This window comes from Arvicola amphibius, chromosome 11 (assembly GCF_903992535.2).
Source record: "Arvicola amphibius chromosome 11, mArvAmp1.2, whole genome shotgun sequence".
NCBI lineage: Eukaryota > Metazoa > Chordata > Mammalia > Rodentia > Cricetidae > Arvicola > Arvicola amphibius.
This window is the reverse complement of record NC_052057.2, coordinates 123846903-123873750: the sequence shown is the minus strand read 5'-3', so window position 1 is coordinate 123873750 and position 26848 is coordinate 123846903. Positions and strand designations below refer to the sequence as shown.

At 40.2% G+C, this 26848-nt stretch overlaps 1 protein-coding gene across 2 annotated transcripts in view; it reads left to right on the top strand.

Moving 5' to 3' along the window:
* Nucleotides 1-20584: 20584 nt before the first annotated feature.
* Nucleotides 20585-26848, top strand: part of Wwp1 (WW domain containing E3 ubiquitin protein ligase 1) — a 90440-nt gene continuing 84176 nt past the window's right edge. For both annotated transcript variants that reach the window (XM_038347146.2, XM_038347145.2), the window contains exon 1: nucleotides 20585-20736. The gene's annotated coding sequence lies outside the window, so the exon portion shown is untranslated. The remainder of the gene's footprint in view (nucleotides 20737-26848) is intronic.

Here is a 26848-nt window from a genome sequence, read left to right as displayed (position 1 = left end):
CCATGCTTATCATGTAGGAATTAGATTGATTAATCAAAGACCTACTTTTAGAACAATGTTGTTAAAGCTGAAGGAACTGCTAAGCAAAGTAGAATGAATTGTGTCCATGAAGTCAGCCTAATTATCAATGTTTCATTTGACAAATCTCAAGGCAAGAAAATACCAAACAACAGTAACATCTTTGAGTTGATTGTTATTTACAATTGAAAAAAAAAGAGCCAAAGATGGTACACTTTCAGGTGTGTGCAGGAGTGAAGAACATGATGGAGATTTGAAAACCTGGTGAAAATAATTCTCCTTAAAGTCTTCCAGGAGAAAAACAAATCTTCAACATTGTTCTCTCCTTGATTTAGCACTCTGGGGAGTCTAGGTTAACACATGCAATGTGGAGGGGTAGATATGCCCTTCTGATATATAATTTGAGAAAAGAAAACCTTTCTCTACTACCCCAAAATATCTCTACAGTCAGTCTCAGATTTTGCACCCCGTAATTATATTCTTTCTTCACCCTAAAGAGCTCTTGTGTTTAGTTGCCTTCTGGGACTGGAAAACACTCTTGGGGGAAGAAAATGCATCCATTAACACTTTAAGGAGAATTCGTTACTAAATAAAGAAGTGAGAGAACTGAAGCCACAGAGAAGATTGCACTAGGAAAGAAATTATACCTGAGACAATTTTCAAACACTTCTCAGGCATCCCTTGGGCTTTGCAAGTGAAAGTGCACTAGTGCCGATAATCATAAATGTTTCCGGTTTAATAATCCCATAGTGCAGCATGCCAACATGCTTACTTGGATTGCAGATTTTAAACTAATGGTTGAGTGACTCTCAGATACCTCTAAAAGCCTGTTTTCATTCCTCTAGACTTGGACCCAAACTAGTTTAGGAGTCCTGGTGACATAAATGAAGACTTTTTTCCTCAGTGAGAACTGTCAGATTCTACTTGGATCTTGTATCTGTTAGTAATATGAGACGAGGATGGCAGTTCAGAAAGAGCAGTGTTTTACATAGCCTCCTGGCGTGCAGATTGCATGCCCACTCCAATGCCGCCTTCTAGAGTCCAAAGGCCGCCCCCCCAACCCCGTTTTTAGGGGAAGTTTCTTTCTACTGGTTTTCAGACTCTCAGTACATTGTACCTATTCCAGATGCTCACGCCCAACTTGGGAACTTAAAGGTAAACATAAGCTCTCACACTTTAGATAGAGTTTTTCACCCTCCCTGGATTTTTAGGGCAAAGCTTCAGGGCAGGAAGGCAACTCCCCCAAGTGAAGATGTTTCTTTCATTCTGCACAGTCTCTCGCACTGCGCAGCAGCATCTTTCCCAAACTTGGCGAAGGTTAAGTTCTAGAGACCAGAAGTCTGGGAATTTGTTCAAGGGGGACAGATTGACTGCACAGCCTTGGCTTTTAGGTCCACATCTGGTGTCACCAAGAGCTACAACAATAACAACAAAACAGACAAAACCTAGCATCCACTAGTAATGTCTCTGGGTTTTATCTGATTAAGTTTTACAAATGGTGAAATTCCATGGTTTAATAAAGGTCAAGAACATAGAAAAGTTGAAGGAAAAAACCTCTATCATTGGTTTTCTTTATGAAAAGACCAAGAAGACACTAATATGGGGAACCCCAGAAGCACTGAGGTTAATGTTCAGTCAATATTCTTCACAGTTTAAACCATATTAGTTACTTTTTGTTGCCAGTGTGACCAAAATATCTTACAAAAACACTTCAGGGAAGGAAGCTTTATTTCAGCTCATGGTTTCAGAAGATTTAGTCTGGAGTTACTTGAGGAGTGTACCAGAATAGAACATCACAGCAGTGGGGCAGAAGCTTGCAGTAGAGGACAGTTGTTCACATCACGGAGGACAGGAAGCAGAAAGAACAATAGGCAAGGGTTAGGACTAACGTTTCCTCTGTTTACCCATTTCTCCAGCTAGTCCTTGACTCCTAACATTTTCACAGCCTTTCATAATGGAGCTTCTGGCTCTTAAGGTTAAGCATTCAATGCACAAACCTTGCTAGGGGTACCATCCCAATCTATAATATCCACTTGTGGAGGTAATTTTAATTTTTTGAAATTTAACACCAGGGAGTAGGGGCTCTGATCATCTTTTGTTATGGACTCTTCACAAATGTCAGTACCTCCTGCTAAAGGTAGAAGTGGGTTTCTTTGCCAAGAAACATAACAGTCATATTGTCTCTCTTCGTCTTACAATTTAGGACAAAAGTTGTGTGGATTTGCTTGCAGTACAATTAGAAAATTCAGTTCCTTAATGATATGATTCCTCAGCAGGGACACAAACCTATTGTATATTCATCATCCTCCTACAACACTCCAGTTTCCTTGCTGCTTAGGGAATGAACATGAACATGAATTTCATGCTGATTTTGTACTATAACTGATACAGCCCTTGATCTACAGCCCAGGAAGCTGATGTCCTCTACCACGGTCCAGAAAATGGTAGAAGGTAGCTTAAAGTAAAATGAAATATCACACTTCACAGTTTATTATAACTTAAATGTTATAATATATTACTGGTATATTGGGGGTGCACGTGCATATACCATGTGAAAGGTCAAAGGACAAGTATCAGGAGTCATTCTCTTCTTTCACCTTGGGTTCCAGGAACTGAACTCCAATCGTTAGTCTGGGCAGAAAGTACCTTTACCTGCCAAGTCATCTTGCCAGCCCCCTCTCACAGTCTTTTTGTTTTGTTTTGTTTTGGTTTCTATTGTTGAGGCAAGATTTCTGTGTATAACAGCCCTGGACATTCTAGAATTTGCTTTGTGGGCCAGGTTGGCCTCAAACTCACAGATATCTGCCTGTCTCTGCCTTCTGAGTGCTTGAATTATAGAGGTGTGCCATCGCTGCTTAGTTTATTTCACAGTTTTTTAAAATTCATTTATTTTTGTTTTATTTTATGTGTATTAGTGTTTTGCCTGCATGTATGTCTGTGTGAGGGCGTCAGATTCCCTAGAACTGAAGTCATAGACAGTTGTGAGCTGCCATGTGGATGCTGGGAATTGAAACCAGGTCTTCTGGAAGTGCAGTCAGTGCTCTTTTTTATATTCATCTCTCTATCCTCTCATTCACAAATTTTAAAAGCTGTGAAATTCCTTCTTGTCTTTTAGAAACTATTTTATTTTAAAATTATGAATGTGTGTGTGTGTGTGTGTGTGTGTGTGTGAGAGAGAGAGAGAGAGAGAGAGAGAGAGAGAGAGAGAGAGAGAGAGAGAGAGGAGATTATGCACATGAGTGCAGGTACCTAATGTGACCAGACCTAAACACTGCATCCCCTGGGACTGACTAGAGTTGGTTGTGAGCCACAAGGTATAGATGCTGGGAATATAATTTGGGTTCTCTGGAAGAAGTCCTCTTAACCTCTGAACTATATCTCCAGTCCCTGTTCTTGTTTTAATGAAGGACGTCTCAGTATATTACTTTATTTTGCATTCATTTATTTAGTAACAGGCTTATGTTTCTCAGGCTTACTATACAACTGGGACAAGCTTAAGCTCCTCCTGCCTCCACGTTCCAAGTGCTAGGATTACAGGCATGCACCACGACACCTGACCAACTTAGTCATTTCTATCGTAGATTTATTGACTAGAACTAGAATGGCAAGGTTTATAAATAGTAAGTAAGTGGCATTTCAGTTGACAGGCTGATTTACACTATCACAATAAACAACTACAATTAGGAACTTTAAATGCTGAGTAAAGTCTAGTATGCAGCTCTTGCCAGTTCCCATAGGTTCTCTTGGTGTGGTCAGTTTCAAGCTACAGAGCTTAGAGAAAGAAGACAAACATAGTCTTCTGAGTCAAATCAAATGGCATGGGCTTTGTACAAGAACTTTGTTTTGTCAATTGTGTGGCACAGAGAGAAGAATAAAGCTTCAGGATAGCTCCGGTTATTTCTGTTAAGAATTTCCAGTGGGCATTGTGGTGCACACCTTTAATCCTAGTGCTCTGAGGCAGAGGTAGGTCTCTGTGAGTTTGAGACCAGCCTGGTCTACACAGTGAGTTCTAGGACAGCCAGAGCTACATGGAGACCCTATGACAAAACAAAAGAAAATTAAACAAAACAGAGTTGTCATAAGTCACTATTCTTTTCCTTTCTTTTCTTTCCTCTCCTTTAATTTTCCAAACAGGGTCTCGTGTGGTCTATGTAGGCTGGCCTTGAACTCGTAGCTGAGGATAACCTCTAACCACAGATGCTATTACCTCTATCTCTTTTTACTAGGATTACACACACCACCGCATCCATTGGTGCAGTGATGAGAATCAAACACAGGGTTTCATGTATGCAAATAAAGCACTCCACCAACTGAGCTACATTGACCAAAGCAGATCACTTGGCCAAGCCTGAGGATTGAAAGGCCGGAAAAGATTTCATTTCTGTGCTGGGCTCTTTTGGGTCTTTGAACTACACTCCAGGCCCCAGAGTAAGCTGAAGGTTGACCCCCCACAGTCCCCTGGAGAAGATGAAAACCGAGGGACCCCTCTTTAGAGAAAGAATTGGTTAATGGAGACACAAAGTTGCTGAATGAGTGGAGATCCCTAAAATTCTAGGGAACCTCCTGGGGTAGTGAGGGGTGGCAGTATGAAACTGTGTCTCCATTCTCAAATGGCTAATAGGATCACAGAGCAGCTGCTGAGGAGCATCTCAAAGGATTACAATTGATAAGATGAAAATCTAGAACGCCAGGATGCATGAAGGTAGGCTGTTATCTGTACTAAACAAAATTAGAAATCTTGTTCAATATTCCTTGTGTAGAAGAGGAATGTGGTCCTACCTAAATCATACAGGCAGGCCTTTAGCCCAATTGTTTGCTATTTTAACATGAAATATCTGCTTATGAAAGGAATATTATCCCACATCTGAAGCCTTTACAGTGACAGTTGCTAATTGTGTCAGGATTCTTAACTAACAAGAGGCTTCAACAAGACTCTGGGATCAAGGGACTGCTTTTCCTTCCTGGGTTTCCTTCATTTTTCCCAGCTTTCTATTCTGTCTCAAGAAGTACCTGAAGGTGATGGTAAGGAATTCCCATATTGTAGACTGGGTAGTACACAAGTATATTCTCAGAGTTGGGAGGCTGAAGCATGAGAATCCTGAATTCGAAGTCAGCCTGGTCATCTTTGCAAGATTTTGTAGAAACAAAAAACAAAAGCTAGGCTTAGAAGTATAAGCCTTTAGTTACAGTCCTTTTGAGGGGCTGAAGCAGGCAGATCTCTTTGAGTTCGAGACCTACTCGGCTACATTGTATGACTGTCTTAAAAACAACAACAACAAACTAACAAAAACAGAAAAAGAGGAAAGAAAAGTAGCTCTGTTGATGAAGAATTGTAAACCCAAGGTGAACTGGCAGGTACCAAGTTCAAGACAGCCTAGATTACAGAGTGAGTCAATTTAGGGAGAGTTTATCTCAAGATAAAATGTTTAAAAGAAAAGAAAAAGACATAAGCATGGGGATATAGTCAGTGGTAAATTATTTTTAATAAAAGGTTTTGTATTTGTGTGCTTTGTTTTTCAGATGTAATGTAGAGACTCCACTGTAAGAGAGAAGAATTAAAATATACAGACAATTTGAATTTTATATGCAATGCTCAGGTGGAAAGGATTTGGCAAAGTGCTGGATGCAATCAGGAGTGGTCAAATCCTGGATTCCCCTTGAAGCTACAGAGCACTCGGCTTGACTGCCATGGATGTGGGTGTAATAGATAGGCAAATCAACTAGCACTCCAGTCTGTGTTCTAGCCTCCACTTTATAAGGATTCACTTTCAAAGGGGGGCTGTTCTTTCTTTCTTTCTTTCTTAAGTTTAATTTTTATTTTATTTTGTGTTTTTTCCTTCTGTCCTTAAATGGACTTTGTTGGAGGTCATGAGGCAGCACTAGCAGTTCAAGATCATCTGAACATAGCTCCCTTAACTTTGTCCAGTGCCTAATAATTTGTTCAACAGTTTGAAGATCCAAATTCATAAGAATTAGAGTGGTTTTGGTAGCATTATAATGATCTCGTTGTAGGGCAGTGGTTCTCTTATAGATGAAACACCAGAGAGAAGGGCTGAAGCTTGTCTTTGTGGGTAGATGGGAAAGAGCAGTACAGCTTCTTCCTATTGCTGGGACTTGTCTGGAGTTTTAGCTGCCATGTAAGAAGTCTAAATGAACCTGTCCTGATATGAGGAAGGGTCAAGTCTCGCATAGAAGCCTTATGTTAAGAGAAATATTTAACGTCTTGCTAAGGGCCAGTAAAAAAGCCAGCATCGAACTACCAGAAATGTGAATGAATTTTTCTTTAGGCAATTCCAGAACTGGGGCTTCAGATTAGCTTTGACTTCCAAGTGTTTCCTTCGCTGAAGCAGAAACAAACTATTCACTTAAGTGAGCCCTCCTGCTAATTCGAACTCACAGAAGCAATCTCTATAATACATGTGTGTGTGCATGTGTGTTTGTGTCAGTGTGTGTCTGTTTGTGTTGGTATATGCTTGTGTTCATGTAGGTGGACTATAAAAGGGTATGTGTGGAAGCCAGAGGCTTGTGTGGAGCTGTCTTTCACAGTCCATTCTCCACTCTATTTTTGGTTATAGGGTTTCTCGCTGAACTTGGAGATCACTCTTTTGACTAGACTGGTGGCTAGTGGTCCTCCACGATCTCCCTATATCCACATTCTGGTACTGGAGCTATAAGATACTGCTTGCCATGGGAACTTTGACTTGGTTGATTGGGTTCTGAACTCAGATCCACATACTTACACAATGAGCACTTTTTCTATTGAGCCATCTCCTGAGCCCCCTACACACTTTTAAGCTAGTGAGTTAGTGCAGTTTTTATACAGCAACAATAACCAAACGTCATTGAAAAAAACAACATCTCCAGATAGAAAAGAGGCACTTTTTTAGTGAAATGACTGTTTTCTTAAAGATCCTAAATTTTCAAGTTTTTCTTCCCAATTGAAGCTTTTATCCATGTGTTTGGTCATGAATTACATTCAAGTCAGCTATATACTTTTGTGCCATTCTCAAGATTTACAAAGAAGTTCTCTAGACAAGTTCTGTTACCTAATCCTCAAGCGTTTTTCAATTCTAACTCCTCTCTGAAATCTTTATTGACCATTCTAGACAAACACAATCTCTCATTGTTGCCCTCTAAAGGGTTTGCTTATGCCCTGTCTCAGTAGACCTGACAGGTCTGAACCTTAGCTGTGCTTCTTTGTAATGTGTTGACCACCCACCCTAGAAGGTTGTAAATAATAGATGTTCAATAAATACTAGTTGACATACTCACTAATGTAAATATAGCCACAATATTTTAAAGCTGATTATTTTGTCCTTCATCTACATAAAGTTTGTTCTACTGTTTTGCTATCAAAACGAGATTGTATATAAGGTTATCCATATAAAGTATAGATCTATATAGTTAGTATCTTCAAAACCTCTGTGGGTATGGGTGGGTGTGTGAGAGAGGGTGAGAGAGAAAGTGTGTGTGTGTGTGTGTGTGTGTGTGTGTGTGTGTGGTGTCAAGGTTTTATATGCTGGGTCTGTGTGTGTGTTGTTCTAGAAATCAAACCCTTGGGCCTTGCACATCCTAGGCAAGTGCTCAGCTATTGAATTCCACCTGCAGACCTTATCTTTGTCAATAGAATATTTTCACCTTGATTATGCAATCTAAAAGAAATGTGTTTGAGGGATGGTAATGTCCAAGCTAATAAGTAAGACCATCATACATGTTGGGCAAACTTTATATTTACTCATACAATTTTCTAAGAAAGGAAAAAATAGAGGAAAGGCAACTGACTCAGTGGAAGACAACTTGTTAATTAGTAAACAAGTACTGTATTATCACACATTGAGCCATGTGACTGATATTCAAAAGGTGAAGTACATGAACTATTTCATCTGCTTCCTAAAACAGTGCCCACTTACACTTCCTTGAGAAGTGTGTTTTACCAGCTGTGAGAATTGAGGAGTTAATTTATTGAGAAGAATAAGATAAAAGTTAGAGTCAAGGAGATTTAAAGAAATCTCAGAGACAGATGGGAGGAGAGAGCATTTATAGCTGAGGGCTTGCAAAGCAGAAGCAAACAGCAAGGACAGTTACATAAATCATTCTTCTTTCTTAGAAAACGTGCCTTATCGGGCTTGACTTGAGAAGAGCATCAACAATGATGGGTGAAAATTAATGCCATTTGTTTTCTAGAAGTGTTTAACATGCAGGTATTCTAGACAACGACTGTTAGAAACATCATGCTGGAACTGCAGTGTATGCTCTTGGCCTGTGTACTGAACTCATGGTCTTTGTTTAGTTGGGTATTTACTGAGAGCGTAACAAGAGCCAGACATTGTTCAATGTACTAAGAACACAGCGATGGGGAAGGAAGGAGAAGCAGATCAGTCTCTGCTCTAGAATTTGGGTTTCCCTGATGGGCCAACAGTCAACAAGCAAATAAATAGAATTTTCAGATGATGACTCGTGCAAAGAAGAAATTAAACCAGAACAGTAGGATTAAAGACTGACTCTGACATTCAGAAAGAAAATCCTCTCCAACATGCCAAAGCAGCCCCAGTGATTCCACAGCTCTAGGAACTTTAATGGATTTGTGGGCCAAAGTCTGAAACTGCAGTCATACTATGAGACATCTCTGAAGTTTTCTGACTAGTTCTGGTACATTTTCTGACCATAAAATATTTTCTATATCCATAAACACTAATGTTGTCTAGTAGCTTGGAGCTATTCCAGTAGCTTGAGCCTCTCTCAGCAGTCACGCCTTGACTGACAAAACCACTCCCTCCAAGCATGCCCTGATTTATGGTCTGCTTGTTTATTCTCCCTGATTACTTTAATGCCATTGATATCAGATCGCACTTAACCTTGAATCTCACCTCTTCTGTACTACTGTATCCGGAACATTCTGCTGGCTTTCTGAGACAAGTCAAGTCTGCTTGATTTGATCCAGGACCCTTTTTAATTGTTGTGTCTTGGATGGAACATGCTGGCAATGTGAGTCACAAAAATGTGATTCTAGCAGAACTTGGTTTCCCTTCCCTATGTCAACACCAGGAATTCTGCCAGCTTGTCTATTCTCACAAACACTCTACTGTTTCTGTTCTTTGTTTCTTCCCTCTCTAGTGTTGAGAATCAAATCTATGGTTTCACACAAGTTCAACCACTGAATTATACTCTAGCCCCATGGTATCTTATAAATCTATAGTAGATTAGGTTGGCTAACTGAAGGTAAGAAATTATATTTTCAACATTGGTTGTAAATGATCTTAAATGAGATAACTAAATTCTGTGCCTGTTTGTTTGCACGAAAACTTCACCAGTTGTTTCAAAAAATGTCAGGTGTCTAGGAGGCCCACTTACGGACATAAGGTAGGGTAAAACACTGGCAGCTGTGGGGACACCTACTGGGCCAAGACATATAAGACTAGGTTTGTGGTTACACTGGCAAAGAATTTGAGGGGCTGTGTCAGTAATTTTCATCACTATAACAGCATATCTAAGAAAGGGAACTTAACAGAGACAAAGTTTGTTTTCCTGACAATATTAGAGGTTTCACTTCATTGTTTCTGGGCCTGTGGTGGAACAGTAGTACATCATGGACAAACTGCTTACTTCATACTGGGCCAGGAAACCAGCAGACATCAGGAAGTGTCGGGATCAAGTTCCATTTTTCCGAGGCATTGACCTACTTTTCCTACTAGGCACACTTCATTCTTCACTAAAGCTCCATAATATTCTGACACCTTCGAGGGGCTAGTCCATTGATTAGGGTGGAGCCCTCATAATTCCATCTATAATTGAGGATTGGCTTTACTAGTTGGAAATGAAATCTTTTAAAAGAATTAAAATAGTAACATTTTAATTTAAAATATTTTATTTATTATTTATAATTTCATACATATATACGATTATCTTGATCATATCCATGCCCAACTATTCTCTTCTACTGTTCTAGGGCATTTTCCCCAAAACATGTCTCTCTCATTTTCACGTCCACCTCTTCTTTTTTTCTTTTTTTTTAAACTGAGTTCAAGTAGAACTGCCTGAAGGCATATAGGCACCCCAACAGTGGCCGCACCCTCAAAGAAAAATGGCTTTTCTTACCCTAGCACCCATCGACTGCCAACAGCTCTTCAGTGAGGAATGGAGCCTGGAAAACCTCTTTTCTATTCATGCTAGAATTATCAACTGGCTTGACCTTGTGCAGATAATTGCAGGTTCACAAGTAGAACTACGAGATGTCCAGAAGATAGTAAAATGTTAACATTTTATGACTTTTAATATAGCATTTTCCTAATTCTCTGAGAACTTTATATAAGTGTACAATGTATTTTGACCTTAACTGTCCTCTTCAACTTCCCAAGTATATATTCTCTGTATTCTTTTAAAAATTATAAAAATCTAATTCACTGAGTATAATTAATACTGCCTATATATGTATGGGTGTCAGACCATCCACTGGGGAATGGACAACCAACCAATGCCATACCCCCAAATAAAAGTGACTTCCTCATTAACCCCTAGTAGCTCCTCAGCTAAGGGTGGAGCCTCTGAAACCTCTCCACAATCCATGTTGGAATTTCGGCTGGTTTGCTCTTGGTGACTCCACGAGTGCAGAAGCCGTGTCCTACCCAGAAGTCTGCATCTCACAGTGCTCTGCCCACTCCCTCGTCCTTACACTCCTTCCACCCACTCTTCCATGATGTTCCCTGAACATTCATTGAGGGATGGTGAATGTTCCATGAACATTCATTCATGGGCCTTTGTGAGGGATAACTTATGAAGACTCTTTATGTCAATGTAAGTTCCAAATCATTTGCTTGAAAATCTCTAAAATGTACTTTAATAGGGAAGGCGAAAAGAGAATTTACTTAAAGGATAAGTGAGAATCTTACTTTATCCAACTACAAATAGTATTATAGAACCTCATAAATTTGAAAAATTCCCAGAAAATTGACATTCTCTCAGTTTTTCCTCTTCAGACAATACTATTTCCCTTTTCTGCATCTCTCTGTAGGTTAATTTCTTTATGGAACTGAGCTTCTTTTCCAGGTCCTTGCTTTCTGCTCTTGGACAACTTCCAAGTAACATGAGAATCTTGAGCCACTGTGATGCCATTTGACACAAGCCTGACCAGATACTGCCACTTCCATACCCCCAACTCATCAGTGAATAAAACTCCAGGTCTCTTAGTTAAAATTTTTATAAAAGATAATCTGATTGGCCCAGTGAACCTTGAGTTTATAGTCCCTGGTTTCTATATGGCAAGCCTTTGAGCTTGGCGTGTTTATGATCCTGTGGTATAAATGGTAGTCATGGGTATGTTAAAAGGGGAGATCTTCTTATATAGTGATTAGGGTTAAAACTGAGGCAATGGTTACCATACAGTGAAATTACAAAGACTTGGTAAAGCTATGGAATTCGGTGATCATCCACAGTTACCAAAGAGGCCACTTTTGGGGAGAGTGGGGCAACAGTTTCATCTTGTGCAGGTAGCTGCCTAAAATGCAAGTTCTTTTATACAAATGTGTGAATTGTCATATTAGGAGCAGAATAGAGCTCAAAATTTGTTCATTTTCCAAAGGGAAAGTGTAGGTTTTTTTCTCTTTATTCTTTACTCTTTAGGGTGCCCACCACCCATCTCCCAAATAAATACACAGAAACTTATTCTTTCTTATGAGTGCCAGGCCTTACCTTGGATTGTTTTTAAGCCAGCTTTTCTTAAGTTAAATTATTCTGATTACCTCTTGCCTCCAGGTTTATATCTTTCTCTATTCTATATGTCTCTCTTTATTTCTTACTTCAAGGCTTGTTGTGTATCTGGGTGGAAGGTCCCTAATATCATCCTCTCCTCTTCCTTTTCTCCTTCCTTGATCTTCTCTTCCCAGATTTATCCTCCTATTTATTTTCTCTGCCTGCCATCCCCACCTAATATTTCTTCTGCCTAGTTGACTGTTCAGCTCTTGACCAATCAGATGTTTTAGACAGGCAGAGCAACAAAGCTTCATAGAGTTAAACATGCAACATAAAAGAATACAACACTTTTTTGCATCATTAAACAAATATTCCATAGCATAAGCAAATGTAACACATCTTAAAATAAAATTTTACAATAGGAAATCTGACTGCATATATGCAAAAGACAAACATTTTAAAAAATATTAGTACACTGGGATTTAGCACAGCAAAATAGTAAGCAATAGTGAACAATGCCATGAATCAAAGATAGTTTACAAAAAGCTAGAGTAGAAGCCAGCAACCTAGATTGAAGCAGGCCTGAGACAGCAAACTACATGGGACCAGGAGTGGAACCAGACCAGGGACATTTATGGAAGCAGAACTGAGCCAGCAATCTAGGCAGTCACTTTTATAATCAAAAACTAGAGATGAGAGTGGGAAAATCAAGGGAACTAAGAGGAGTAGGGGGACTGAAGTATACAAGTGAATGTGCTCAAATTACATAATTATGCTTAGATGGAAATAGTTGTCCTATCACTATACTTGCTTTAAAACACACTAAGTAAAAAAGAAAAATAAAGCTTGCTACTTAGGTTGCCTTCCTTACTATATATTGCTGCCAATTCCTCCATTCACGTCTCTCAAAATACTTCTTGTACTTATTTTTCAAATATGAATTCACACATATTTGTAATTATATGTTTCCTTATATATTGCACTAATATTATATATCTTTGTGTCTGAGTACTTCTCTGACATCTCATCTTTTTTACTTGACTTACATTTAGCTACTTCTCGTCCGTGTTGATTAATAATTTCAGAGAATTCTCTCAATGGTAAGGAAAGAAAATATGTGTCCTTAGAACAATTCACCCTTTTCTAAAAATTGTGTGTGTGTGTGTGTGTGTGTGTGTGTGTGTGACATATGTATTTGTGGGCTTTGCATACCACACTTTATATGAGAAAGCCAGTAAATAATTTTTTAGAGTTAGTTGTTTCCCTAATCCTTTACACAGATTCCTCTACATCAGACTCTGTCTCCAGACTATGCAGCAAGATCTTTACTTGATGAGCCACCTTGCAGGTTCAGGGTGGTCTTTGTCCTTCTTTTCCACTCCTGCTTTCTCCTCTTAAGTCTTGCTGTTGTGACTTTTTTTAATTTTTGTTTTACTTATTTAACATGCTGTTGGTTACTCTGTTGTGGAATATTATGTTAAGATGCATTACATTTGTTTATGCTGTGGAAAATTTTTATAAGTATGCATAAGAGTAAATTAAATGATATAGGTTTTTGCAAAGGCTTAGAGGTTTGTGGTTTTAGTAATCTCTTTAACAAGTATGTATTGAATCTACACAAAATGTCAGGCATTGTGCTGGCTTATAAAATAAAGGAGTAAATAAGATAAACTCAGCTTCTGCCTCCACACAGTGTACAGAAATTTACAAAGCATTAGAAGTCATAGAGGATTTGGGGGTGAAGCAGAACATTTCTGGGTCCAGTTGTGCTTAATCTAAGGATTTGGGAATCAGAAACCAAGAATGAACTTGAGATAGTGATTTCAGCAAAGATTAAATACATGAACACTCTAGGAATAAGCAAGACAAAAGTAAGATTTATTCATGAGAATTGCAGCAAAGTGAGAAATTGAGAAAAACAGAAACTCCTGATAGTAGAAGAGGTACATAAGAGAGGGGAAAATAATCAAGAATTATTGTTTTGCTTATCTTACAGTTTTCTAGGGCTATAATAGAAACTGGACAAAGGCTGAGTTAACTACATTAACTGCATTAGGGTAGGCCAAATCAGGGCACACATATTCTATGGCTTCTTGACCAGACCAGGAAGACAACTGCCATCTTTTCAAACTTTATCCATTCAATTAGGAATGGTCAATGTTTCCCTCTGTCTGTTTCTTGACTTTTGGTTTTTAGCAGCTTTGATGGCTATTCTTGGTTGTCAATTTGACTACATTGAGAATGAACTACATTCCAGAAATGTAGGGCACACCTATGAAGGATTTTTCTCTTGGTCTGAAGTGGGTGAATCAACTTCTAGCTCAGACCTTTGTGGCAGGAAGACACACATCTTTAACCTGGATCTTGAGTTGGGAGGACACACCTTTAATCTCGGCCACACCTTCTCCTGGAAGCCTATATAAGGACATGGAAGAAGGAAGCTTTTGCTCTTTGCCTGCCTGTTTTCACCTTGCTAACAAGTCCATTCCTTCACTGGCACCAAAGAGTACTTCTTTGGGATTCCCGTGTTTACTGAAGACCAGCTGAGACATTCAATTTTGTGGACTGAGTGACTTCAGGATTCTTGGATTTCCATTCATAGTCAGCCATTGTTGGATTAGTTGGTCACAGCCTGTTAGTGATTCTAATAAATCTCCTTTCTATATATAGAAAAAGAGATTCATTCTATACATTCTGCTATTTTAGAGAACCCTGACTAACACAGTAGCTGACCTTGACTATTGAATGACTGTTAGCCATGGCTGGCACTGCCTTCATCCACTGTGCAGGTGCCTTGCTGATGGTTCAACTAAGCTCTCTTTGTTCTCACACTTACATAACCCTACCTTGTACCTTGACCATAGCATGGAGCTAACTGCATCACAGACACCAAGATGTAACTGAAGTCTTGTCTATAATCCCAGCACTTGGAAGATAGAAACAGGAGGATGAGAATCTTAAGGCCAGCCTCAGCTACATAGTGAGTTCAAGGTCAGACTAGGTTATATAAAACTCTGTTTCCATGAAACCCAAAAACCTAGAAAGAAAGAAAGAAAGAAAGAAAGAAAGAAAGAAAGAAAGAAAGAAAGACAGAAAGAAAAGAGGAGGAAGAAAGAAAGAGAGGAGGGAGAGACAAGAAGAGGGGGAGGATCATTGCTTATGAGTTTGTCTATGATGGTATTTTCAGACAAAAATGGCTTGTGAGCCCATGAGCTTAGTGGGGTAAATACAGTTTGAGTGTGGAAGAACTTCATCCATGGAGGTCAACAGAACAGAAAATGCAAGAAGTACACATTTCTCCCTCTCTGAATAAGGTGTGTTTTTTTTTCCTGCTGCTGTGATTATATGAGCCAATTTCCTGATATGCCGTGTGTGTGTGTGTGTGTGCACGCATGTATGTGTGCTGCTCATTCTGATTCTCTGAAGAACCCTGGTACAGTTAACAAAAATAAGATATAGTTTTGTAAGATAGTTGCTTTAGCTTATTATCAGTTCTTTTTTTTTTTTCGGTTTTTCGAGACAGGGTTTCTCTGCAGCTTTTTTTTTTTTTTTTTTTTTTTTTTAGATCCTGTCCTGGAACTAGCTCTTGTAGACCAGGCTGGCCTTGAACTCACAGAGATCCGCCTGCCTCTGCCTCCCGAGTGCTGGGATTAAAGACGTGCGCCACCACCGCCCGGCTTATTATCAGTTCTTATGTATGTATGTATGTATGTATGTATGTATGTATGTATGTATGTATGTATTTGAGAAAGGATCTCACTGTCTCATTGTGTAACCCTGGCTGCCCTGAAACTCACTATGTCAACCAAGCTGCCCTTAAAGTCATAAAGATCTACCTGCCTCTACTGCCCAAGCGCTGGTATTAAAGTTGTATGACACTATGCCTGTCTATTATCAATGCCTAAGTCTAATATCCTTGATACCATTGTGTCTTACCTGACAATAAGTAGGACAGAGTTACTCAGAGGTAGGTAGTTTGGCTTCATGCTAATTTCTCTTTCCTGAAGGAAGGAGCATGTTGTTTTGAGTGGCACTGCCAAGTAGAGAGTTCAGGCTATAGAGCACAAGAACACTAAGAAAGGTTAGCAATGAAAGGAACACTCAAGTGAATAGATGTGAAGCAAATCTGTCCTTACTAGCACACAGGAAAGATAAAACTTAAAGCACAGGGGAATGTAGACAGTTAGCATTGTTCTGGGCTTTTTGGTTGGTGACTGAGTAAGGATAAAAGCTGTCTTGTTCATTATAGGATATTTCCTACTCCCCTCTAGATGGCAATCAGCAACTTCCAAAAAAAAAAAAACTGATCACACACAAACACACATACACAACTTCAAGGAATCACTAAATTCTGCAAAGCAAAACTGTCCCAGGTTGAGAACCACTGGATTAGTGGACTTGTTTGCTGGATATTAAGTTATATCCCAAGATTTAGTGACTTAGAACTACAACAAAGCCATTCTATCGAATTCATGGTTCTGAGGGTCAGACATATGAATGACTTAACTGAGTGGTTTTGGTTTCATACCTCTGTGAGGCTGTGGTCAAGATAATATCCTCTGAAGTATTGAAGGCAAAAATGATATCCTCGTTGTCACTCAAGTGGTAACTAGCAGGGGGCCTCAGGTCCTTCCTAGTCTCAGACAAGATGCCATAATTTCTTATATGTGGGTCTCTTCTTAGGCTGCCTAGTACATTCTTGCCACTTGCTAATGATCTGAAGGGGCAGGGGCCTGCCTTTTGTACCAGGCTTTTTCTTTTAGGCCACTAACCTGCTCCCAAATCATGACACGGAGATTTAGTAGTTTTGAATGCTTGGCCTAGTTTAGGCTCATTTTTAACAAGCTCTTTTAAGTTAACCTGTTTCTCTTTGTCTTTGCCTTGGTGCTTTTTACTTTTTCTTACTTTCTTTTTGTTTGTCTTACTCTATGTCTGTCGGCTGGTGGCTGCCTGGCTTCTTGCTCTGAGTGTCTCTCTTGTTCTCTCCTCCTTCTCTCTCATTCCTTTGGAGGCAAGATTTCTCCTCTTATTCAGTCTCTTTCCCTGTCAGTCCTACTTATCCCTTTTCTGCCTAGTTATTGGCCATTCAGCTTTTTATTAGACCAACCAAGTGTCTTAGGCAGGCAAGATGAAACAAATGCAACACATCTTTACATAATTAAACAAATGCAGCACAAACAAAAGTAACACATAGTTAAAGTATTATTTTCCAGCATGAATAGAAGCAACACATCTTTGCCTAGTTAAAAAAGTTCCACAAAACCTTTTTATGACCCAATGTCAGAAATGACAATTTAGCTTTGTCACCTTTGTTGGAACTAAGTTACTAACTGTGGGCCATACTGGAAGAGAATTAGGCTCTAGTTTGTGAGGAAAGAAGTGTTCACAAATTTGTAAACATATTTTTAAAAAAATATTAAAAAAAATAGTGGTATTCAAAGACCACTACTGTTGGAGAAAAGTCCTTTAGAAAATAGAATGGAGAGGACCATGAACTACTTAGAGAATATTTATTTAGTTCATCGTTCTAAAAGAAATGCTAGATGATTGTTTAATGAAACAGCGAATTGTTAGGCAAGTAGAAAACAGACAATTATATGCTGTTAGGATGAAATGGATGTGCAGAGTCAAAAAGAAAACAAAAATAAGAAAGACAAATGTTTTGCCTAAATCAATTTCTATATTACATAAATTACCAGTGAATAGATCGGTAAGAAAGTGGATAATGATGGATAAGTACATATTTGCTCACATGGAACGAACTGTGGTCACTTGGACACAGTAATCTCTACAGTGATGTGGAAAAATTGATAGTATTACAGACACAGTAGTTTGTTGACTAGCCTATGTGTTAGAGGGCTGTAAGTGTTGTACTGTGAGGACCTGACTTTGCAAACTGCATTTTAGAGAAGGGGCTTCATCTTAAGCCATATAAGGAATGAGCTGGGGGGTGGGTGATCTCAGCTCCAGAAATGTGCTGCCATACCAGAAATTTGAACAGATACCCTAAAAGAGCTGATTATGAATATATGGAAAAAAGTCATTAAGTTTAACAAGGTCCAGATGTTCCTAGGAGGCAACCTGTCCTTGAAGATAACTTGTCAGTTATTAATGAGTCTTTTTTAGGTTTTCAAAACTAACCAGTGGTTTCAGAAACTACCTTACCCTATGCCCTTCTTACCCAATCCCAAGACAACAGGACATGAACTCCCCCAATTACAGCATTTCCCATTTAAAAGTTCTACCCTCCCAGTGTTCCCTTGCCACACTTTCTGCACCCACCATGCTGGGTGCTGGAAAGGTGTTGGTCCAAACTTGAGTTTGAATTAAAAACCCTCATCTAATTTGCATCAGAAATCCAGCTTCAGAAACTTGGGCATAACAGTACTTATATCAAATTATTTACTTTTGCTATATCACATAGTTATCATTATACCAATTTTCTAGCTTAGGTACAATCAGCTTAAGGAACTCATAGCTTGTAGTGGCAACCAAGCTGTCTCGTATTTAGTCAGCATGAGTACAATGGTTCTGGCTTACAATACTTTCAGAGCCTGGAAAACCAGTTTAAATCCCATGAACACTGAAGGGAAATGTAAATATCAAATATAGTACTTTAAAGAATATTATCAACACATTTTCCATGGACCAATGTAACCAGAAGATACAGTTTACGGTGGTTTTTGTTTGTTTGTTGAGATGGAAGAAGAGTCCTCACAGGTAGTTTCTAAGGTCCTGAAATTGAGAATTTATCTGCAGTGTTTTTTTGATCTCAGCAATGTGTTGCCCAAGCCTTCATTCTCCCTGCAAGATAATTTGCCAGTGTGTTTCTAAAGGGCAAAACTTATTCACACTGTGTGAATGCTTTGGAGGAGTGAATTGAGACAGTAAACAAGGCCATGGGAAATGATTGATGAAAAGTTACTTATAACAGTATTTATTGGAAACTAAGAAAATAGTCAATAAAATATTTGATATTAGGTGTCAACTTAGGGATAGGAGAACCCTAGGGACTTCCTATATAGCCACAGGGATAGGAGGCAGTCTGAGCCACTGGGGGAGTGAGACAGTGGAGCAGAGCAGGCAGAAGAAGGCATTTGTGCAAGCTCTGGAGGAAGGCAGCCCCCTTGAAGGGTGTTTTGAATAAGTTACTGCATTTATTTAAAGAGATCTTATAGCAAAAAGGTCCAAAACGTGTTAAGGCAGCACTGTTTAAAAACAGAGCCACGTCAGCACATTCAGGGATCTCCTATCATTAGAAACAGTATGAGCATGAAGGTGTGTTCACAAGCACAGTGTCACAAAAGCTGAGGAGCCAATGAATTTAGCCAGCAGAGTGATGTGGTTGATGTACACTGGAAATTTGACAGGAAATTAGACTCATCTGGGAGATGGGACCCTGACAGTGCCTGTGAAGGATTCTCTTGGTTACGTTAACTGAGGTGGGAGACCAATCTTAAGCGAGCAGGCAGGGGCCATTTCATGGGCAGGGATCCTGGTCTACAGACAAAGAAGAAGCATGATGAGCCCCCCCGCCCCCACACTCCTTCCAGGCTTCTTATTTATTGTGACCAGCTGCTTCATCCTCCCATTGCCAGATATGAGCCAGAATAAACTCGTTTTCTTGTAAGTTGTTTTTACCACAGCAAAAAGAACAGAATGAAGTCAAATTGTCATGGACATTGTATGTGAAGTTGGGGGCAGTGACTAATGTACCAGAGTGGAAGAGAATGCACATTTGTTCATTCAACAGGTATTTACTGAGTCCTACAAATATTCATGGTTCATGGAGTCTTAGTGCTTTTCTTGATATACGATTCTTTCAAAAGTTGCAACAACGACAACAAAAGAGTGAATCAGAAAAGTGGCTTAAAGTCAACAAAAAAATTGGAAGAGAAGTCTTAAAAGGCGATTATGTTGAGAAGTTGTTATCTATAGGGCAGTGAAGTTAAAGGCATGCTAAGGTGTCACAGGAACCAGTGGAGAGGTCTTCTTTGAAGAGAAGCCAGGCTTTCTGAACCTTTGAAACCAGAGAACTAGTAGGCTCTGGTAATTTGTGGGGCCTAGGTGAGGTGTTTGGTCAACAAATGTACAATGCTGGGAAAACTTTGTTCTCTCATCTTGTATTTGACTTGTATTTTTTTCTCTCATCTTGTATATGATTTGTATTTTCAGTGTGATCTTTCTCGCAAGAGTAGTGTAAATTACCAAGAGAACTTTCCTAACCAGTTGACTCATTGTGTAATGGAGTCAAGAGACCTACCTTTCAGGACACTAGGCTGGAAGTACGTGCTTTTACTCAACAAGCAGTAGCTTTGTTATTGGGCCAGTGTGGTGCCTAGGGGAAGGGAACAATTTGATTACCACCACAAATGCAAGTCTTCCGTGTGACCATTTGCTAACGAACCCTAAATCAAATGTTAAGCGAGGTCAAGGAGTATCCACTCACAGCCTACTTTTGCTGTGGAGTGGAGTAAGCACGTAAGTGACCATGGGATCACTCCTGAGGCTGTGCATGACTCTCTGCTGCTGACTCAACAGACCTGGTAGCTCAAAACTTCCAGCTTCCAAAGCCACCCACCCGCTTCCCGGGACTGCCCCGCCCCCTTTCCGGCTCTGGACACGCCTCTTTCCTCCTGTTGGTTGGCTTGCATCTCCGCTCGACCGTCGCGAAAACCCGGAGAAGCGGACTGATCCTCAGGAGCGCTCGGCGGGCGCTCGCTGCGCATGCTCGAGGGCAGCTGGATTCCGGGTCCGGACTAGAGGCTCGGAGCGGCCCCGGCGGGGAGGCGCGCCTGTGCGCGGCACGGGCGTCGCGAACACGCCGCGCGTCCACGAGAAAGGGAGGTGTGGGCCCGGGCGGGGTGGGGGGAGGGCCGGGTGTCGGCGCGCTTGGCGTGCGGGATCCGGGTGGCTGCGGGCGGCCTGGGCTGCCCGGCCGACGCCTGCTGCGAGATGGCGATCTTGGGCGCGGAGGGCTGAGGAGGCGCCGCCGCGGTGGCCGCGGGCCCCGGGAGCCGCAGCTTCGCGCGGGTGAGCACCGTGGGACGCGGGAGGGAGCCTGGAGGGCGGCCGGGCCGGAGTTGGCTGGGGTGGGGTCGCGGGTCTTGCCCCGGGCCGGCCCTGGCACCGGCCTGTGCGGGTGACACCGGAGCCCGGCAAAGTGTCTCGGAGACTGCGGTGCACAGCCTCCTGGCCGGCGGCTCGCTAGCGTCCCTGCTTCCCTGCCTCAGAACTGCTGCCCTGACTTTCACCCGGATCTCACCGGCGCAAGCCGGGACGCCAGGCTCAGAACGTCCTTTTCTGACATGTTTTTTTAGCATTCAGGCTTTTTCACTGACTCTGCACCTCCTCCCACTAACACCCCCAATCTCTACCTTTGGTGACCTGGTGGGTTCAAGTGACCTTGCAAATTTTTCTAATCCTCGTCTTGTGATTTGGGCCCTTTCCTTTAAATCTTCTTTTAAAATTTAAGAGTTGTTAGAATTTGGTACTTTCCCCATCTCCTTTACAGTCTTTAAATGATCAGTTTTGTGTGCCTAAGGACTGTGTGGTCCTCTCCTTTACTCATAGGTTTGGAGTTGAAGTTCCTCTTCTTTAAGCGATCGTAAGACACCTTTATTACCAAAAAGAAGGTGTATCTATTATGCTCTTGAAATATTTTACTCTTCCACCATAAAATAATCCGCAGATGTCTGGTATTTTTTAATTAGATTTTTATCTTTTTGTGTGCAGTAAGATTGAATTTCTACTCTTAAAATGCTGCAAAAAATAACGCTCAGAATTATTTTCCCACTCCCGTTTGGTGTTTTTTTTTTTTTTTTTTTCTCATGATATACCCGTTTTTCAGTTGTCCATAAGTTTCCGCAAGAGTTTATGCTTGTGTATAAATCCACTCGACATGTCTCACCAAGTCAGTTTGTAACTGTTAGTAAAACTCACCTTTTAAAAAAGATATTCTTTCACTTATCTGACTTGTTTTAGCCATGAAGTAATATACTTAAACTGACTGAAAATTACCATTTTTAATAAATAGTTAACATTTTAAATTCAAAGTACAGTGACCAAGTGTTGGGATCTGATGAAAATGAGATGTGTGAAGAATGTGACTTAGCTCTTTGAAACATAGATGATTAACATTTTCAAATAGTTTTTCACATGACATGTAGAGCTGCCTTTAAGACACTGTGCTTTTGAAACCCAGGCCATGACTGATCAGGTCTCTTGCCTTCAAAGAGATGTAATCTCTCAGTTGCCTTAAATTTCTTTTATATCCTTGCAGTTATTAAGCATGAACTGTATGGCATGGTGAAGTTATTTTGGGGTATATGTAGATGGGATGATTAGCAACTTCTATCTTTACCTAAGTAGGAAGGTATGTATGTTAGATTATACACAAATGCACCTTTTATGTATGAGTAAATAGCAGGATCTCACTGTGTAGCCCAGTTTGGCTTTGAACTTGCCATCTTCTTGCCTCAGACCTAAACTCACAGGCCTATACATGCCACCATGCCCAGAATACCTTTGTGTTTGTGTGTGTGTGTTTCATAAATATAAAATTCTCTCATATTTAGAGAGGGTAGTTCTCAGATGAGTTAAGGGCTTTTTGGTTTGAAGGTGAAGGGCTGAGTTTTCGTAAGCAGGGAAAGGTAATTCAAGAAGGATCTAAGGATTTGGATGGAGTCTAAAGGATTTATGCTTAGGATATAGGGTAAGAAAGCATGAAATAAAAACCAGGGCCATTGATAAAATTATTTTTTCTTTTTGTTTTGCTTTTTTTACCTTTTTGCTTTGTTTTGTTTTGTTTGAGGCAAGGCTTTGCTGTGTAGCTGTGACTGGTCTGGAACTTGCTGTGTAGACAAGTCTGACCTCGAACTCATAGAGAACTCTTCCTCCCTCTGCCTTCAGAGCCCTGGAATTAAAGGGGTGTGCCACCACTCACAGCATAAGAGTATAGTTAATGTTAGACTAATGACTAGGTTACTAGACAGTGAAGGGTCCACTGATGATTTTTGAGTTTGGAGTGAAACAATTTTAAACCTTTGTTTGGAAGACTTAATCTAATAGCATTGTGTAGTATGAGTTGAAGTAGGAAGACCCTAAAGATTCGTAAACCTCAAGATTTCCATCATCATAGGTAGCAAGGCTCTGAATAAGTGGAAGGACAAAGTGGGGTAGAATTTGGTGATCAGGTAAATGAAGAAAGTTAAAGCAATTGGAATATGACTTGTTGGGTAAAGGTATTTTCTGCCAAGTCTGATGTTTTAAATTTTGATAATAGGAACCCATTTGGTAGTAAGGTAATCTATTTCCAAATGTTGTTCTCCAGCATTTGTACTTGCACAGTGCCAAAAGCACATCATCATCTTGCACCCACAAAAGAATTTTTCGAGTCAGAGTCTCACTATGTAGCTGTCCTGGAACTCACTAGGTAGACTAGGCTGGCCCTGAACTTAGAGAGATCTGTTTGCCTCTGTCTCCTGAGTGCTGGGATTTAAGGTGTACACCACCATGCCCAACTAAAGTAATTGTTTTTAAAAAACAGTTAAAATAAAAGTTTTGATTCAGGTCTGCAGAGAGACTAGTGGTAGCATAGAAGTGCTACCCATAGTATGTGTGCATAAGGTTCATAGTATTTGGGGGATTACTAACCCTTGTTGAAACTACAGAAGTCTGTTGGCCATATGCACCTATGCTTTGTGGATGTGATTTTAGGGTACTCCATGGGTTACAAGAAGCTCCTACATGAAACCCATGGGCTGTCTGTTGTGCTGGGGGCAGCTTTCAGAGTTACTGGAGAGTTAGTGACTCTGACTGCAGAAGAAAATTGTGCAAGAATCTAGAGACAACTAATGCCCTGTATTGTGGCTCACATTTTCTATCTATAAAATTGCTTTTTATTTGTTATATTATGGAACAAACTTGCCCAAGAGTTATCTGTCACAAGTCTAGTTTCAAGTGGTGAAATAGAATCTGGAGTTTGTTGGCAATGGTAGTTTTTTCCTTCCTTCCTTCCTTCCTTCCTTCCTTCCTTCCTTCCTTCCTTCCTTTTTTCTTTTGTATGATTTAATGTTGACTGGATATCGTTAACATCTTTCAAGTGAATCCAGAAGATTCCTCCCAATTAAGGTGTTGTGATTCTTGGGGCATAGGTTTTCATTGGACCATCTGTCTCATCTTTCCTTCTGTGTACTTGAGAACTGGTGAGACTGAGGAATGATACGGGTGAGTGGGGAACAGGTAGCAATATCAGTTCAGACACTTTAATTATTACTGTCTATGCGGCTCTCAGTTGGGAATCAGGGAGGACATGGTAGAGACACCACTAGGGGAAGAAGAAACGAAGATCATCTTGGTCTTTTCTGTTTCTGTTTGCTTTACTTAGTAATATGCCTGTCCTTCATTCAGGAGGACAGAAGTGAAATGGGAATTCATTTTCGGAGACTTTTCTGAAGAGGATTAAGTAGCTAATTCTCACTGCAGTAGTTACAGCATAGTTTGATTAGTTAAGAGTTGGCTTCTCTGCAACCATGTACAATTGTTTCTCTGGTGGGAGGGATTGTCTCCCTGTTATGAGTTGGTTTCTTTTCTAACTATAGAAATCTTGACTTCTTAATCATTAGACAGAGTCTCACTGTGCAACCCTGGCTCGTCTGGAATTCCCTGTATGGACCTTGAACTCAGAGATCTGTTTCTGCCTCTCAAGTGGCGGCACCAAAGGCTTGTGTTAGCACACCTTGCGAAAAGTTTTAGTTCATTGTATGCTGTATTTATAATGAACAGTGGAAAACTCAATAAATTGCCTGTTCAAAGTGATGTCCAAGGAGCTAGTCCCTAACACAGGTAGGAGAATGTCTGGCCAAAACACAAATGGATTTTCCTTTATTTGCTGGTATGGAGATGAATATCTCATGACACAATATGATATTTTTCATTCTTTTTATGATAGTCTTTACACTTGTAACATGTGATAATTAGGTGGGTAGAAAGAAACCCATTAGGCGGGTAGAAAGAATCTACATGGTTCACTGCAACTTTAAAGGTTAAGCATCCTGTATGGCCACTTAGCACCCCAGATTAGAATTAGAACTACAACCTACATTTCTGTTCTTAATTCAGTATTTTCTCCACCAGATTTCTGATCTTTTGCCTGTGGGTGAAACTTTAAAGTTGTAGGGTATATGAGGACTACCTGTTGAAAGTATTTGTAGTCTTCTTGTGTTGACATGGTAACCTCATTTGATGTGGCTACTGGTTGGTAATTGGGAAATTTATAAATATTTTATCACTGAATAATTAACCTTTAGTCAAAGATAAAGCAGACATGCAAAAATGGATATCCTCTCTAAAAGAAACATTGGTAAAATATTGACATTAATTTACTTTGGAAAATTTGTTGATTTTTATTTCTGTTTTTGAAGATGAAGTTTGATTATCTTATGTAAAAGCATAGCCTTGGAAAAGTTTTATTTGTTTATTTATTTGTGTGTGTAGCACATAAGTCAGAATCTTATTTCAAAGTGGTATTGTGATGTTTTATAATTTTACCATTATATACTCAACTTTATATATTACCCCTCTCCATGTATGAAATATTATACACTTTGAATTCATACTTAAACATTTTGATGTTGTAGATTGTTCTTAAAGCAGTATGTCAGATGATTTCTAAGTTACAGTGAAGAATGGCATGTGTTGCTTTGGCCTTGGCATGTCCTAAGTGTACCGCTTATTCATAACACTGTATGCTACAGTACCTCAGACATTGTGTTAACTACTGGGGTACAGTTTTGAGACAATACACTAGAAGCCTATTCTCTAGAACTTAGAGCTCATTAAAGTCCTTGGCATCAAGAAAAGCATAGACGTTATCTGCTATTGTTGGTAAAGTAAAATTAATGACATCCCTTCTTTTCCTGTGGTATTTGGGCAAGTCATACAGAAACACAAGGAGCTCAGTAGCATTGTTTCACCTTCCATTTGTTCTGTAGCAAATAACCCTAAAACCAAAACAACTGTCTCATTGCTTACAGGTTGTCCCTCTTGGGTGTTTTCTGGCTTTATCATCACTACAGTGGCATTTCAGCTGGGGCTGTACACACTCTGCTTTTGTAGTCCTTTACCTCCATTTGGCCTTCACAAGAGGGTTGTGAGCTTTACCTTGTAGTTTAGGGCTCTGAAGAGTACAAACGCTGAAGGAATCAGGCCTTCTTAAGGTGTGTGTCTGGGACTGCCTCGTGCTGGTGAAATCACAGGTTTGGCCTGTATTGGGGCTACTCCTACTGCACATGCCCTTGGATCTATTTGGGGTGACCTTGTAATAGAGTACGGTAGAGTTTACATAAGAACAGCATCAGTTCTTCTAGAAGACTTTGGAAATTGAAACTTAGGCTGCTTACTGATTTCTTTAATCAAAACTTTGAGCTGGGCCTGCCAGAGGGCAAGGTGAGTCTAAAGTGCAAATGACTGTGTTTGCCTTACTGCACAATTAGAAGCAGTTGGTTTTGTCCTTGGTTAGAAAAGAGCTGTGTGATAGTTAATATTGTCAAGTTGTCTGAATTTAGAATCACACCTTGGGTGTGTCTGACCTTGTTTAACTGTAGAGGGAAGGCTTTGATTGCCAGCAGCACCATTCCAGGGGCTGGAGTTGTGGACTGACTAACCAGGAGAAAGTAGCTGAGCACCAGGTCTCTGCTTCCTGAATCTGGCTGCAATGTGACCTGCTGGTGCATGTTCCTGATATCACGATTTCCCTGCTGTGAAAGACTGCCCCAACAGATCCTTCTTTCCCTACTTTGCTTTTGTTGGTTTTTTTTTGTCCCCCCAAATGAGAAAGGTAACTAATAGTCTAGAATGTAGCTTACTTGGAGAATGCTTGCCTGGCCTGGTGTATCACAGAAGTGGGATGCTTTGCAGGTACATCTGGCATTCTAGGGCAGCAGGGAGACTGACCGCTTCTATTTGAAGACAATGGGGTTTAAGAAAGTGCAGGCCCCATGACTCCAGATTGATTCAGAGAAATGATTTACCCAGTGTCATGTGTTGGTCAGACAGTACCCTATGTAGACAGTGAGCTGTGGTCCCTTCACCCCTTGTGATTAAATGTGACACTCAAGGGAGTGGAGTTGCTTGATCATGCTTG